General features: G+C 45.5%; 1 protein-coding gene across 7 annotated transcripts in view; it reads left to right on the top strand.

Moving 5' to 3' along the window:
- The window catches only part of HIVEP3 (HIVEP zinc finger 3), a 272629-nt gene that overhangs the window by 156973 nt on the left and 101585 nt on the right, over positions 1 to 14071 (top strand). The window lies entirely within an intron of this gene.

Genomic DNA, 14071 nt, shown 5'->3' with positions numbered 1-14071 from the left:
TTTGGGGTTTCGGTTATTGTGCTCTGCTTCTCCATTAGACCTACAGATTTTAGGCCGGAAGGCAAGGTGTGTCAAAAATTGGCTAGATCCAGCTGAATTCAGACACGGGAGTTAGGTTTCTCTGCTAATGTTGCTCTCAGATGCCTCGAGACCTGGAGGGGTTTGCTGAGCTCTCATTTGGTGGCGCAGTTTAGAGGGGAAACCTCAGGAGAATCCAGTAAAATTGAGTCTGGCCCTTTTCCCAGCAAACCTGGCTTTAAGCGTAGTAGTTCCCTGAAGTCTTTACTGCCACGCTTCTATGTCCAGATTGAAATCCAGCTTCTGCATTGCTCAGATGGTCTCTCCTCAAGGGTGGTTCACTGCTTTGCAGAATTCAAAAGGCACAAAACAGACACAACCATTAATTCTATAACCACCTACTGTCACTTTTTGTAAGAATTACTAGTAGTTTTAAGTCTCAGGTATACATAGACTGGCATTCTTCATCTTCTGGTGTATGATTAATTCCTTGATAGCCCTGTCTATCATCAGTAGCATAATGAACCATGAGCCAGCAGTGGCAGAGGGACCCAAAGGGTGTTGTGTTGTGAGCTGGTTGCATTCCTGACTCAGGGCAGAGTATGGTCCTGGGGTAAAAGGCCAACTAGATAAGTGTGTGACTGCACACATGCTCCTCAAAAGTAATGTAGTAAAAGAAGTTGTGGGTTGAATGCTTCAGAGATCTGCAGCACCACTTGGAAGTGATGAAATGATGGTGTGCTGTCTCCAGCACCTGGTAAGGTGAATGAGTTGTTATTTAGGTAGTGGGGTACAGGGTTCACAGAATAGGTTGTGAAACTCAGAGAGCTTCTAGGAGCTTTCAGGGGGTTTGTGAGGAACACCGAGGGCCCCGGACTTTTGGCTGGTTCTTCTTGCTCCAAGCTGCTGGGAGATGCTCAGGAAAAGGTGTGGGATAGAAAAGCTCACCCCGTTCCCTGCTGTTCAGGGTGAGGCGATGAGGACCCCGAGGGATGCAGCGAGTGCCCCGGGCCCAAAGCAGTGGGTTTGTCACTAACGGGAACGTGCTTCAGAGTTTTCCATGAGGCATCGCTGACTCTTTAAATAGCTGCCCACGGGTTTCCTGTGTTCCCTCCTGCCCTTTATTCAGTGTTTTTGGGTTTGTTCCCTTCTGGGGAGATTTACTAAAGCTATAGAAAAACTGAAGATGGGGCTGAAATGAGTTTAATAGAAATTCAAAATAAAAAAGTTTCACGTAGTTCACATGTTTTGGAGAGCAAAGGGTTGGCACCTACCACCTGTAAAACACGAGCAGCTGCTGGGCTGGGTCAGCTGTGCCTCGGTAACGGGCTGGTAATTCGCAGTTGCCACCCTATTGCCGCAGGGGTGTAAATCTGAGAAACTCCCTTGGAGGTACCACAGCTGCACCGGGCTGTACCAGCTGCGGAGGGACCAGTTAAGGCTGATGAGCTGGCTGGGTGTGAGGATGGAGAGGTGATGCCTGCTCCTTAAGGGGATGCATCCTTCGGGAGGAAGGTCACTGCGAGGTGTTTCTGGAGCGGCTCTCCTTAGAAGAGCTTGTCACAGCAGTTATTCTTTGTACGCATGAAAATAGCTAAGGGTTTTCTTTACTCAAATTTGAGGTCTCTTGGCATCCCAGCTGGACTGCTGGTCTGAACTGGGAGGTTTCTGTTGCGGGGAACGCCAGCGCTGGTAGGGGCAGCAGAAAGCATCCTTGTGTGTATTTGAACCCACCAAAAATGTGTTGGGTCTTTGCACATTTTAAAGTGGAAAATAAAGTTTTGGTCATGTTTAAAAGAAAAATGCCTTCAGTTTGAAGATGTGGCATATTTGACTTTGGAACAAACCAGTGCAATAAAAGGTCAGGCTAGAACCAAGTGCAAAAATAGAGTTGTAGATATCTACGGAAGAATGTGAAGCTTTTCTGAGTTGGAAGGGAAGTTGAGCTGGGTGTTTAATTACCTCCCACAAACTCGCCTGTAGTGCTCAGGTATTTCCTTCATGACTTACTCAGGCTAAAGTTAACAAAACCTGAAGAGAAACCACTCTTCCCCACTGTTTCACCACTCTGTTTACGTGAGAAAATTGGCCAGGACACAACAGTGTGACCACTGTAGTTTGCAATAAGTGTACGTTTCTTCTGGAAGTGAGGATCCTTGCTGGAAGTTATCCGGCAAGAATTGAGAAGTGTTTCTGGCCAATATCCTTCTGTGGAAAAGTGTGTGCCTCAGTTCCCACTTCTGTAAAATGGGGTTAAAAATATTCTCCCTCCCTCCTAGGAGCATTGCCACACTCCTGCCGCAGCAGTTTGTAAAACACCACAGAGTTTTTTCCACCAGCATGAATAATGCTAAATAAAAGCAAATTGATACTATTTTAAATAATATTTTAAGTGCCTCATGCTATGGTGAATGACTACAAATAACTATGAAAACATTATGGTAAAGGTTCACAGTTATGGTTCACGAGCACTGTAGGCTGGGGAATCTGTTGCTTTTCAGCACGGACGGCCCAGCAGCCACGCAAAAAACTGCCAAACTGGGTAAAAGAGATCCAAGAATCTCTTAAAATCTTCCTTGCACCGTACGAATAGACCTGCCAGCAGCACAGGCTGGATCTTCACATCTGATAGCATCCTACAGTAATGACTCACTGTCTAATGAGTTTACTGCTGTGGTTTGTATCATTACTAAGGTAATTTCTTTCAATTCAAGGAGCGTTTATTAAAACCGAACCCTTGCTGCTTTTGCAAACCTGCTTTGAATGGCGCCGTTTGCATTCAGAAACAGTAAAGCGAGGAAGGCTAAAACTATTACTGCCAAACTGAAGAATTTTTTCATAACCCTAAGGCAGCACTGTGCTGTTTTTCTGACGAAGAAAAAGCCTGCAGTGTTGGTTTTATTATGCATTATGCAGGTTTTAGGTCTTTAAAGAAGTTAAGGGAAAGTCCCAGATGAGGTGTTGGTTGCCTTATAGTCTCCATGGAATATAGTTGCTTTTTGATTTTGCCTGTAATTCATTGCCGTAGACATGGTCTGCTGCTTTCGTGTTTTGATCTGTCATCCACCTGTGGGTTTTTGCTGCAAAGTTAGAAAATACTTTGCATCCATATTTGCATTAATCAAAATTCGGAATTATTCAGAAGATAGGAGATGGTATGCCAAAATGTTAAACCAGCAGTTAAATATTTTTAAGTAAACAGGTGTAAAGGCAGAAATGAAGTGTGTGAATATAACAGAAATCCTCAATTCCCATTTCTTTTAAGCTGGGAATAAGTCTTTGCTGGCAGTCGGGGATGTATCTAGCCTGTCCTGGGAGGCTTCTGGTTGTGGATGTGTCAGTTGTGTCAAACACAGAACCTATTACAAAAAATCGAAGTTGGACATTGGTGTTTGTTTTTTTTTTTTTTTTTTGCTTTTTGAACCCATTTTTGCCATCTTAAATTGGAGTGATACCTTCCTAGGTGAACAGGAGGTTGCTCATATACTTGAATAATGCAGATCAAGGTGATAAATGTGGTCCTTTTTTGCACAGATAAGTGTGTTGAGTTCTTCCCAGGTGAAATAAGGCTCCTGGCTGGTGAGGACAAAGGGACTGAGAGCTAAAAAGGAGAAGATGCTCGTGAGGGGCTGTGGGGAGAGGGCAGAAACTGGTGCCCTGGCAATGAGCAAAAAGTTTTGGTTTAAAAAAAAAGAAAAAAGCTAATTTTGTTCTTTTCTTAAGAGCAATAAGCCAGTAAAAAGTTTGAAGCGGGTGAGGGCACTTGTTGCAAGAAATAGCTTTGGAAAGGTGTTTGCTGAAAGCCTTCTCTCTATTTTGGTAAATAAATGAGAAAAGTCAGAGATGTCAGCCCAGTCTGGGCAGCCTGGTGCAGGGGAGAGGAGCTTGGCAGCACCCTGAAAATACACACACAGGTTCCCGCGAAGGGAAGCTGCAGCTTTGCATGCCTTAGACCTCAAATAACTGAATGAATGGGAGCGCCGAGCGGGGGGTGGTTTAGACAAGCTCCAACACTTGGTACTTTTCTGTCCTGCTTTTGCACCAGGTCGGTGTCAGAACTCAAATTGCCTTTCCCGAGGAAGGACACACCATCTGGGTGATCATTTTGTCCCACCTTGCTAAGTAAAATATTTTGAATATTGTACTTGGGGAGCTGCTTTTAGAATATGGTCACTGATTCTATCTCTACGGAAAGGTATGCTGTTGCATGCCTGCTTGCAGCGGGTACCTGTCCATGTGCCATTGCCAAGACATCTACTTAAAAAGTGGTATTTTGACTCAATTTCTATCTCCGTTTGCATTTGCACTGGGTGGCTACTTGGTGCCTGGGTTGTCACCGTGAGGAATCATCCCCGGTGCTGGCGAGCCCGTTTGTGCTCAATGGGTGTGTGCATGTGTGAGAGCAAGTGCAGGGGATGTTTTCCATTTAACAATGTTATTTCTGGCACTGCTGATTTTTCTGTAATCACTGTGGAAACTGTTATGCTTGGGGGTTCATCAAGGAAACACTGTAAGTTCTTCTAGGGAGAAATATATTAAGCAAGTGGCTGTGATAGTGGTTTCATAACGGCTCGCTTTAATTTGGAACAGTGTTTTCAGGAGATTTTTACTGGCTGTGTTTCTAACGGAGTTAAGGAACAGCTAAAGTGAAATGGCAAAGAGCACCCAGTATGCTGGAACAGGGTCAGTTTGGTGTTCGGACTTTGGTGCCACTTTGTATGATGGTGTTTCAGGAAAAAAAAAAAAAAAAAAAAAGTCAGCTTTTCTTTTGAAGAGTTTGGAGATAGATAGGATCTGCCTGCGGAGTAGTTATGGTCTGGACCCTGTCTTAGAGAAATATCAGAAATTACAGATGCAGGGCATTTATTGTGAGAGGGTTGTGTTATATACATTTACAGGTGTCCTACTCTATTGTGGCCACAAAGAGTAGACCGGCGTGACTTCACTGCATGGCTGAGGCTGGATTTGGGATTTTGGGATGTCGTCGCTGCGGGAGCATCTCCTGTGTGGCATGGCGTGGGGGGAGAGAGCGCGGCGGGTGGGAGAGCCCCTGGAGCTGGTGGAGGAGCCAGCTCCAGCCGGGAGCCTGCTCTCGGGGTCTCACCCTGGCTTTTGAAAGCCCAGGAGTTCCCGTGCCACGCCTTTGTGCGCGGTGAAGCATGTGCCTGATGTGCAGGCGGGGTTTGGGGAGAAAAGCACGCCGTGTGTAACTGCCGGGAGGGGATGGCGTGCAGCTGGAGCGTGCGCTTGCCGCTCCGTGCAGCCGTGGACCCGGGGCGCTTGTCATCCCGTGCCCAAAGACAGTGGTGAGGGCGTTCATCCTGCTGCTGCCAGCTCCCCACCAGCGCCGGGCAGGCTGCTCGTACTGTAACGTGCTAGACAGTAAGTGATATATGCACGGGCGGTGCTTAACCAGGTAGCGTGGCATTCCTCACAGGGAACGTGACATTTCTGTATGGATACGGTAACAACGCAGTTCACAAATCGGAAAGAAACTTCCACAGAACTTTTAAAACTAATTTTGTAGGTGCAGCACAAAGCAAAGAGGTCCTGAGCACTCTGGTGAGGCTGTGAAGCACTGGCATTTTGTGCAAACATTAGCTATTAACCCTCACTAAACTACAGTTTGAGCTGTTAAATTTCCCCAATTCCTCCTTAGATGTAGAAATAAACCTAATATTTCTCTTCTGTTTGTGCTTCACATACTGGGGGGGGGGGGGGGGGGGGGGGCTGTCATTATTGCTTGTCAAGGAGTTGATCTGACCCAGTCCAGAGGTTGGATTCTGCCGCTGCTGCTGGCGGGAGCACAAGGACCCGACGTGCTGGGTCCCATCAGTTCGCCAGGCCCAGCAGCCGGTGTCTGGAGGATGCAACAAGCTTTGCAACACATCAGCCACGGGATAAACTTCTTTCATTCTGGGTATTCATGTTCATTGTCGTTAACCACTTATTTATAATCAGAGTACCACCATCACGTACTAGAAATTGCACATATTGGAATTTGCCAGCTTTCATGTGTGCACTGTATTTTGTTTGTGGTAGAGTGCTCTTTTTCATTGGCGTTTGTGGAGAGGCTGATACTGGAAAGAGGAAAGGAGGTTTTGTCTATGTTACATATTACTCGATATCTTACATTTTAATAATTATCTTAATAAGTTACTCAAACTCGTCTCTCACTTTATTTTGGGATCTCTGGAGGGATTCAGTTTGCTTAACACTCTTAAAGTCTTTGGAGCGTTTGGCAAATGATTTATTACTATGGGTTTATATAGCACCTAGTACGAGCTTCATGGCAGCGGTGTGCAGAAATTACGGCTCTTCCAGGACCACTTCACCCACCACTGAAATAGAGACTCCTCTGATTAACAGGAGAGCGGAGAGCGAGATGGACAGATTCGTACAATTTGATGACCTCAGCAATTAATTATTTATTGAGCTTTTAATTTTGCATCCATCATTCTAGCTCTGTCTCCCCTGACTTTCCAGAGTAGTTGCACAGGGAGGTAAAGCATCAACAGATACCTTTAGAGGGGGAGGTTTTCAGCTTTGTTTAGTGCAGCTCAGCTATGCTTGTGTTAACCCCTGAGACTCAGGAGAGGAGCTAATATCTGCTTTGCCTCTGGGTATTTCAGGTCTTCAGAGACCTGTAGTTCTAAGCCTGAAGAGCTGTGTTTTCCCCAGCACTGTGAGCTGTAGAGCAGATGACAGTGTTAATCCATCCAGGCCCTGGAGCTGGTGTGTGCCTTAGTCTTTCTCAGCTGTGGACAGAGAGGGGTTGCTATTGTTTTTCTTAGCATCTTGTATCACTTGCAGCTCAGCATGAAAACTCTGCTTTCCTTGGGTCTTGTGCTTCAGGGCTTCCAGCGGATGTCTGCAGATATCAGGAGGGCAGTTTTTCTAAATGCACAAGCAGCTGAGGATGTTTTGTCTTATTTTTTGGCTTTTTTTCCCCCCTCTTTTTTGAGAGATCAAGGGTGGCCTCAACTGGTAGAAGGACACTGAGGTTTAAAATAAGCTTGTGCTATCAGGCATCAGCTTTCATGAATGCAACTGTTTCTTTCCTTGGCTGTGTTGTTTTGCTCACGGGTTTGGGATCACTGTATCTGACCCAGAAGGAGGTATCTCATGAGATACTCAGGGGATTTTCTTCTTCCCTTACAGCAATGGCATTTAAGGGACCTCTGCACACCTGATCATTTCCAGGACCTCTGGGATAGATGGGAGCTTGAGTGTGAACCCTGGAGCTGCCGAGTCCCCTACACTTGTGCTTGTAGTTACTGGCTTTTATAGAAGCCACCAGAAAAATGTGCAGGACAGGAGAAAAGGCTCCAGCTGAAACTGTGCAAGATCTGGGCATGGTGGAGTGCATGGAGCAGTAGTCTGGGGCTGAGCAGACCCCGTCCCTCTGCTTGATCCCCTGAAAGCACTAGGTACATCTGTCCCTCCAGCTCCCCGATGCCTCCCCCTGCGATAATGGGAGGAAGAATAGTCACTCGTTTTAGGCCCCAAAACCCACAAATCATTGAGGAGTCTCCATTTGGTGGACAGACCCTCATACCAGGTTGGGATTGTTCCTACAAGAACTGTGATGTGGGAAATGAAACAGTGAATAAGGAGCTTTTTGTAGTAAAAGTGCTTTCCTCCCAAGCTGGACAAGTGAACTGTTGAGTCCGATTCTTCCATCCTCCACTCCTAAAGGGATCCTGCGTGACCTGTGAGGAGCCCGAGCAGAAGAACACGATCCATGTGCTGGACTCATCCCACAGCCGACTTCAGGCTGGTTCAGATCCGGTGTCAGTGCCGGGAACAGCACTGCAGGGCCCCCGCGCAGGGAAAAAACATCACATAACCAAACCTCTTACCACACACTTTCTTTTCCTCTTTCAGAGCTACAGTATTTTATTGATGAACTGGGCTTGTTTGCTCCGAAAGATCTACTTCAGTCTGTTCACTTGGTGCTGTGGAGAGAGCTGATGGGAATCACCACAATAAAATTTTAATTAAATGCCAGGCAATAATTTGCAGCAAGTAAATTGCAGTACCTGCAGTATGCTGTTGACATCTGTTCACAGACCCAGAGGGCCATTAGTGACTTTGAGAACCAGGCGAAAAACACAGGTCCACTTACCTTGTTTTTTATTCTTCCAGCCCAGGGCAGAGAGACCTATTATGTTTAATATTTTATAGCGGTGCATTGTTGCCATCCTTCCTGTGAGTCATTTTTCCACAAGAAACCCGTGCTCACCACGTTATTTAACCCCTTTAGAGGGTTTAAAGGTAGATTGTAAATCTTCTGCAAAAATGGTCTTTTATATGCTGTGTTCGTGCCACTGCATTGCTGCACAGTGCCAGGAAGCAAAAGCTGCTTTGATATTCAGCCATCTGCCTGCTCGGGGGAAGGCCGGCAGTGCACCCGGGGCTGGCACAGACAGCCCAAAATCACTTGGAGGCTCAGGCTCAGGTTTGAAGCTCCGACCCAGGCTGTGCTCCTCTGGCGTGGTGGTGTTTTCCCTCGTGTCCGAGTCTGCCGGCGCCCAAAATGCAGATGATGATAATGAAAATCCGTATCCTGGAAAGGTGTGTTTCCAACCCGATAGCGTGAGGAAGTTTGTCCAGCCTTGAGATGTTTCCAGTGATGGGATGACTCTCGGTGGAGGGTTTTCCTCAGGTTCATTCAACTTTTCCCTTTCTCTGTTTTGCCCCATCCCATTAAGAGATATGTACCTTTGGACTCTCAGTTTTCACATATTTACAGAAAGTTTTGTCCCTCCCTGAAACATCTCCAGTGGCTTCACTAAATGATATTTTGAGGTCTTGCTAGGTTTTAGTTTAAGAAAATTACTCACTAATTGTTTTGGGGCATTCCTTGTATTTTCTCTAAGTTTCTGACCAAAGAACCTGGACCTGTGCACAATTATATGTCATTTTACTGATCAGCAGAGCTCCTGCTATGCAGCCTCATAGGTTTGAGGACAAAAATATACAAGAGTTTAATTTAAATAACTGTAGTGGAAACTTTCTATGGAAAGAAGATACCCCAAAAACCCCCTGAAAGAACAAAGTAATTGCCTTACAGAATGACTTCCTTTTGCTGCATTGTTTTCCGTTTGCATCAGCCGTTTGTCTCCTTTGGGCTGTGCAGTTGTGGTTCTTTGGTGTGTCATCCAGCAAAACTACAGCAGAACTTCTGTACACAGAAAAGAATTGCTACTTTTTTTTTTTTTTTTTTTTCTCATAAGGCAAAAAACCCCCAGCTGTGCTTCGTACAAATTGAGTCTGTGACATGAGTAGAATTTAAAAATGACAATTAGTCTTGGATGCTGTGCTCAAGGTTACACTTTTGTGTTATCCTTCAGGTGAAGGTTGAAGAAAGTGAGTGGTAGCATAGAAATTGCTAATATGTGGGAGCCTCTTGACCAGTGAGATGACAGTACAGTGGCATTTCATGTGCAATGCGGGGATGTGCTTCTGTTGGCCGTGCTGCAGCAAAGAGAACTCATCTTGCTGTAGGGATTTATCAGGCTGCTAAAGCCTTACAGCCCCCAGAAGGTTCTGGTTTCTGCTTTGGATCTCAGAGTGCCTGCACAGAGTGTTGCAGGGAACTGCAGGAGGAGCGATCTCCCCCCTCGCTGCTGATGGGGTGGGAAGGGTGGGGTGAGCTTTCTGGTTGCTTGCTCTTGAGAGGTGCCTGGATATTCGTAATTTGGAGGCTGGAAAGTGAAATGTTTAATTTCGCACTGCTTTGAAGAGTAGGTAAAGATTTTTATCTTAATGAGTCATTAGTACATATGTTTGACCATCTTATTTTTTACCAGAATAACTGCCTATATGAAGTTTTCTGCTCTGAGATGGAGGCCGGTGTTCTGCAGAGAGATTCTGTTTTCTTTTTTACACTATTTTCCATAACTGATTACATTCTAAATTTAAATCCCATGAACTGCTGGTTCAATCTCAGTTCATAGCCTCACTCCACTTCCTTTAGTTCGGTGGAATGCTTTTACTCTGTAGAAGTGTCAAAAAATTAAAGTGCCTAACATTTCCCCATACCTGTGGGCCTTTTTGCTTCTCTTAATGATTTCTAAAGGCGAGGGTCATGCTTTTTAACATCTTGGAAAACTTCTAAAATACCGTACTGAAGTAACATAAAACCGACGAGCACCAGAAATGTGCCACATGAATAATTTTTCTGTTGTTCTTGGTACGCTGTTGATATGGCTGTGGGAAAGATGAATGAATAGCTGTAGAAACTACCATAAACACTATGTCATGCTTGACAGCAGATTTCTTTTGAGAACATTGTGTTTATAATGCTTATACAAAACTTGGGAAGGGGGGGGGGGCAGCTGCAGATCTCCTGGGGGTCTTCAAGTCAAGACATCACCGTGGTTGTGATGCTGCGGCGATCTGCTGCATCCTCGGGGCTGGGGGGGCAGTGCCATGGACCCCTGCCAGGCTGGAGAGGGTCGAGCTGCCTGTCCGAGGGGACACGGCCTGTCCCCAAAAAGGATGTGACTGATGGGGTTGCATCCCACCCTTTCATACCACCTTTTTGCTGAAAACACTTGAACTTGCAGTAGCCTGCTGAGCAAATGCCCTGAAGAGGAGAAAGACAAGACCTTCTGGTCTCCTCGATCTTACAAAAAGCTGCCTGGAAGTTCTTAGTTTAATTGATAGTGAGCGACCTTATGAGAATATGGAGCCTGGAAGGTCAGAGGTGTGTATGTAGAGGAGAATCCAGAGAAGTTTCCTTCTCAGCTGCTAATCACTCCCTTCAGAGCGCCATAGACTCCTGGACTTGTTTTTCCTTTTTATGCTTGTTTGTGGCTTGCAGTATCTTATGCTAAAAGTCCATCTTGTTCACCTGTGGCCACAGCTTCAGTTTTCTGCGTGGCTTCTTGCTTCCTGCCTGGGAATGTGAAAATAAGTGGTGATGGTGGGTTTAGAAGAGGTGCATGGAAAACAAAGAACCAGCTTGGGGAGATTGTCAGAGTTTCCCCAAAGCAAGAGATTTGTGTGAAGTGGCAGGCTGATTTCACCTGAAAGCCCAGCTCCCCATGGATGAACAGAGTCAGCTCAACCCGGCAGAGTGGTCAGTCCATCGTTATGTGGGCTTTAGTGTAATTCCCTAGAAGATGACAAGAAAGGCCTGGTTAGTCATGATCTTAATCTTGACATTGATGTTAATTAATCCTGATTCATTGTTATAAGAGTATGAGGCCAGACAGGAAATGAGCAAAAAGCATTACTGAGGAAAAAAAAAAAAAAATCTCTGATTTCACACTTCAGGGTGTGAGGAGGGAAAGCTTTGAAGATTCTGTGTTCTTGCTGCAGTATAGTATATTAACTTCTTTGGTTTTGGCTCATGAAGTACTCTTTTCCCTCACCCTTAGAAGCATCGGATGTAATTAAGCTCAGAAGCAATGGCCCTTTCCAGCTCTTTCCTGTCAGCAGGGTGAAATAGCACATAAATGGTGGATTTTATTTTTTTTTTTCTTCTTAGTGGGTGAATAGCCACTACAGAAATTCAGTTCCTCAGTACTGTATTACCTCCTGAGAACTGCAGCTTTGCTAGTACCTGTTCTCAGCTGCTGAATCAAGGCCCTGGATGCTTTAGGTTGCTGATTTAATTGTCTGCATCTTGTCCTGCAAGTCTGCTTGGGATGCAGCACTGGTGAGGGGAGACACGATGAAATCCTGCCAGGAGCACTGCAGAAGCTCACTACTTTGTCAGAAAGCAGAGCTAAATGCTATGTTATTGCCCTGTTCAGAGCCGCTGCGGAGGAGACTTGCCAGACATCTCCATGCTGGACTAGTTGTGTGATTTACAAAGTTGTTTTCAACCCAGAATAGAGACTTTTCATCTAAATGGTTTTGCAAGCTTTTATTTGCCAAGAAAGGAGGAGCATTAAGGCCCTTCCCTGTGTGAAGAGGATGGCCGGAGCGGTGAGCTGCCCGGTGTATCTGGTTGTGCCACCGTCTTGCAGACACGCGTAGTGCAAGGTCCTAGGAGCTCGGCCCCTCCTCTGGCTTAGCGGGGACAGCTTGGCTGGGATATGAATTTTTAACTTGTGTTCAGACTGCTTTCACAGAGTCATTGCCTGGAGATAGGAAGCATGCAGCCTTGTTAGGGTGATAACAGCTACTTTATCTCAAGTGCCTGGACTACTGCTTTTTTTTTTTTTTCCCATTTTCCTTTTAATCTGATATTCTTTGTTCAAAACCCAGAAGGGGCAGGTGCCTCCCAGTTAAGATTGATGTAGCTTATCAGTGGAAGTCTGCCTGCTATTTCATAGGATGCTCCTGAACTAAATCGGCGTAAAGGCTGGAGCTTCAGCGTGTCAAAGACAGTGCGAAAGGAAATCTGTTTAGATGGTTATGCATCAGCAAGGCGGCAAGGCCAGCATTGATTCCCATTGGCATTTCAGCTGCTCTTAGTGATTAGAGATGCCCTCGAGAAACCTCGGTGGTAGAGGAGTGACGTGACAGTAATACTCTGCTAAAGCCAGGGCAGTTTTGCACTGGCTAGCATTACGGTGTGCTTCTGAAATGCGATCTCTTTTTTTTTTTTTTTTTTTTTTTTTTTTTTTTTACTTTCCTATTAAAATGAAAGTTCACACCTGTTAAAAGCATCTGTAATGCCTGTTCTGGCACTGAATTTTCCCAGCTTATCTACAACCAGGTAGCAGCGAAGACTTGACGATGCTGGGGGTAGCGGTGGCTTCAGCGAGCCCCTTTGGAGGTCGCTGGGGAAGATCTGTGCTCAGACCTGGGCCCGCCCGGGCTCTGCACCAGGGACTCTGCAGAGGGACAGTTTTGTGGCTCGGTGGCGTGGCTGGGCCAGGCTGTCCCTGTGCCACTCCTAGGAAGCTGCGAAACCCTTTGCCAGCCCAGGTGAGGTGCCAGTTGCAGCCTCCGCTGCAGCTCTCAGCAACCTGCCAGATTGGGAGAGCGGTTTATAAATCTATTTTTGCGCTCTGTGAGAATCGCTAAAAATATTTGCGTTCACTCATCAGCCATCAAACCCCTGCCCTCCAGCCCCATCGTTATTCTGTGCAAGTTACTTCTAATGACAAATCAGTGCTCTGAGCATTTATGTTGCAGTCTTTCACCTGCAAACGAATATTTTGCATGCCATGTGGGAAGGCAGATTTGTTCAAAAATAAAACTGTTTCAAGATTCTGTTATGTACTGCCACAGGCAGAACGTTTTCAAATATTTGAGCAAGACCTCTATTGAATATACTCTAATATTTCCCTGAGTAGAAGGTTCATTTTGAGATTACACCACTGGACAATGCTTTTCTTTTATGGTGGCAGATCTTCTATGTGACATTGGCATGTGACTTGGTCTCTTCCAGTCTCTGTTTCTTCTCCATAATATTGGCATAATGAGACTTCTTTTGCCCACATGATCTGCGCAGACAGGCAGCTGTTGGGGAAGATGGGCTGCCTGTGTGGATCATATAGTGGACGGGGCCATGGCCTCAACTGTCATAATGCAGTTAAATGGTTAACAGTTGGGTTATGTAGGTTCAGCTGGGCAGTCATTGGGTTGCTTCCTAAGGTTTCTTTTACCCTTTGAAACAAAAAAAAATTGACTTCAAGGTAGAACCACCTCCTCCATGCTTCTTCCTGATGGACAGTGCCTTAACTTTTCTGATCTAAAGGTTGGAGAGCCCACAGCTGTCCTTGAATTTCTCTCAGCGCTTTTCTGCCCTTAGTCAGGAAACTCTTCCTAGTGTCTAACCTATGTTCCTTGGTGCAATTTAAGACTATGACATCTCGTGCTGTTCTTGACAAGCCAAGAAGATAGTTTATTCATTTCTGTTGTGGCCTTCTTGATGTGTTTGAAGACCATTATGATGCCTCCCTGTTGACTTTACTCTTTAGTCCAGATGAATATGACTTGTTCACTGATTTTCCAGTCTGTGCTTTCTCAATCTCTGATCATTCTTGCTGTCTGCATTGGGACTTTCTCTACAACTTTACTGAAATGCAGTGTCCAGTATCAGAACTTCAGTAGGGCTATATAAAAAGTTCCCTTTGTGTATCTG

This window comes from Tyto alba, unplaced genomic scaffold, assembly GCF_018691265.1.
Source record: "Tyto alba isolate M040663 unplaced genomic scaffold, T.alba_DEE_v4.0 Super-Scaffold_20, whole genome shotgun sequence".
Taxonomy (NCBI): domain Eukaryota; kingdom Metazoa; phylum Chordata; class Aves; order Strigiformes; family Tytonidae; genus Tyto; species Tyto alba.
Note: the sequence above shows the minus strand (reverse complement) of the source record. Positions and strands in the feature narration are given on the sequence as shown.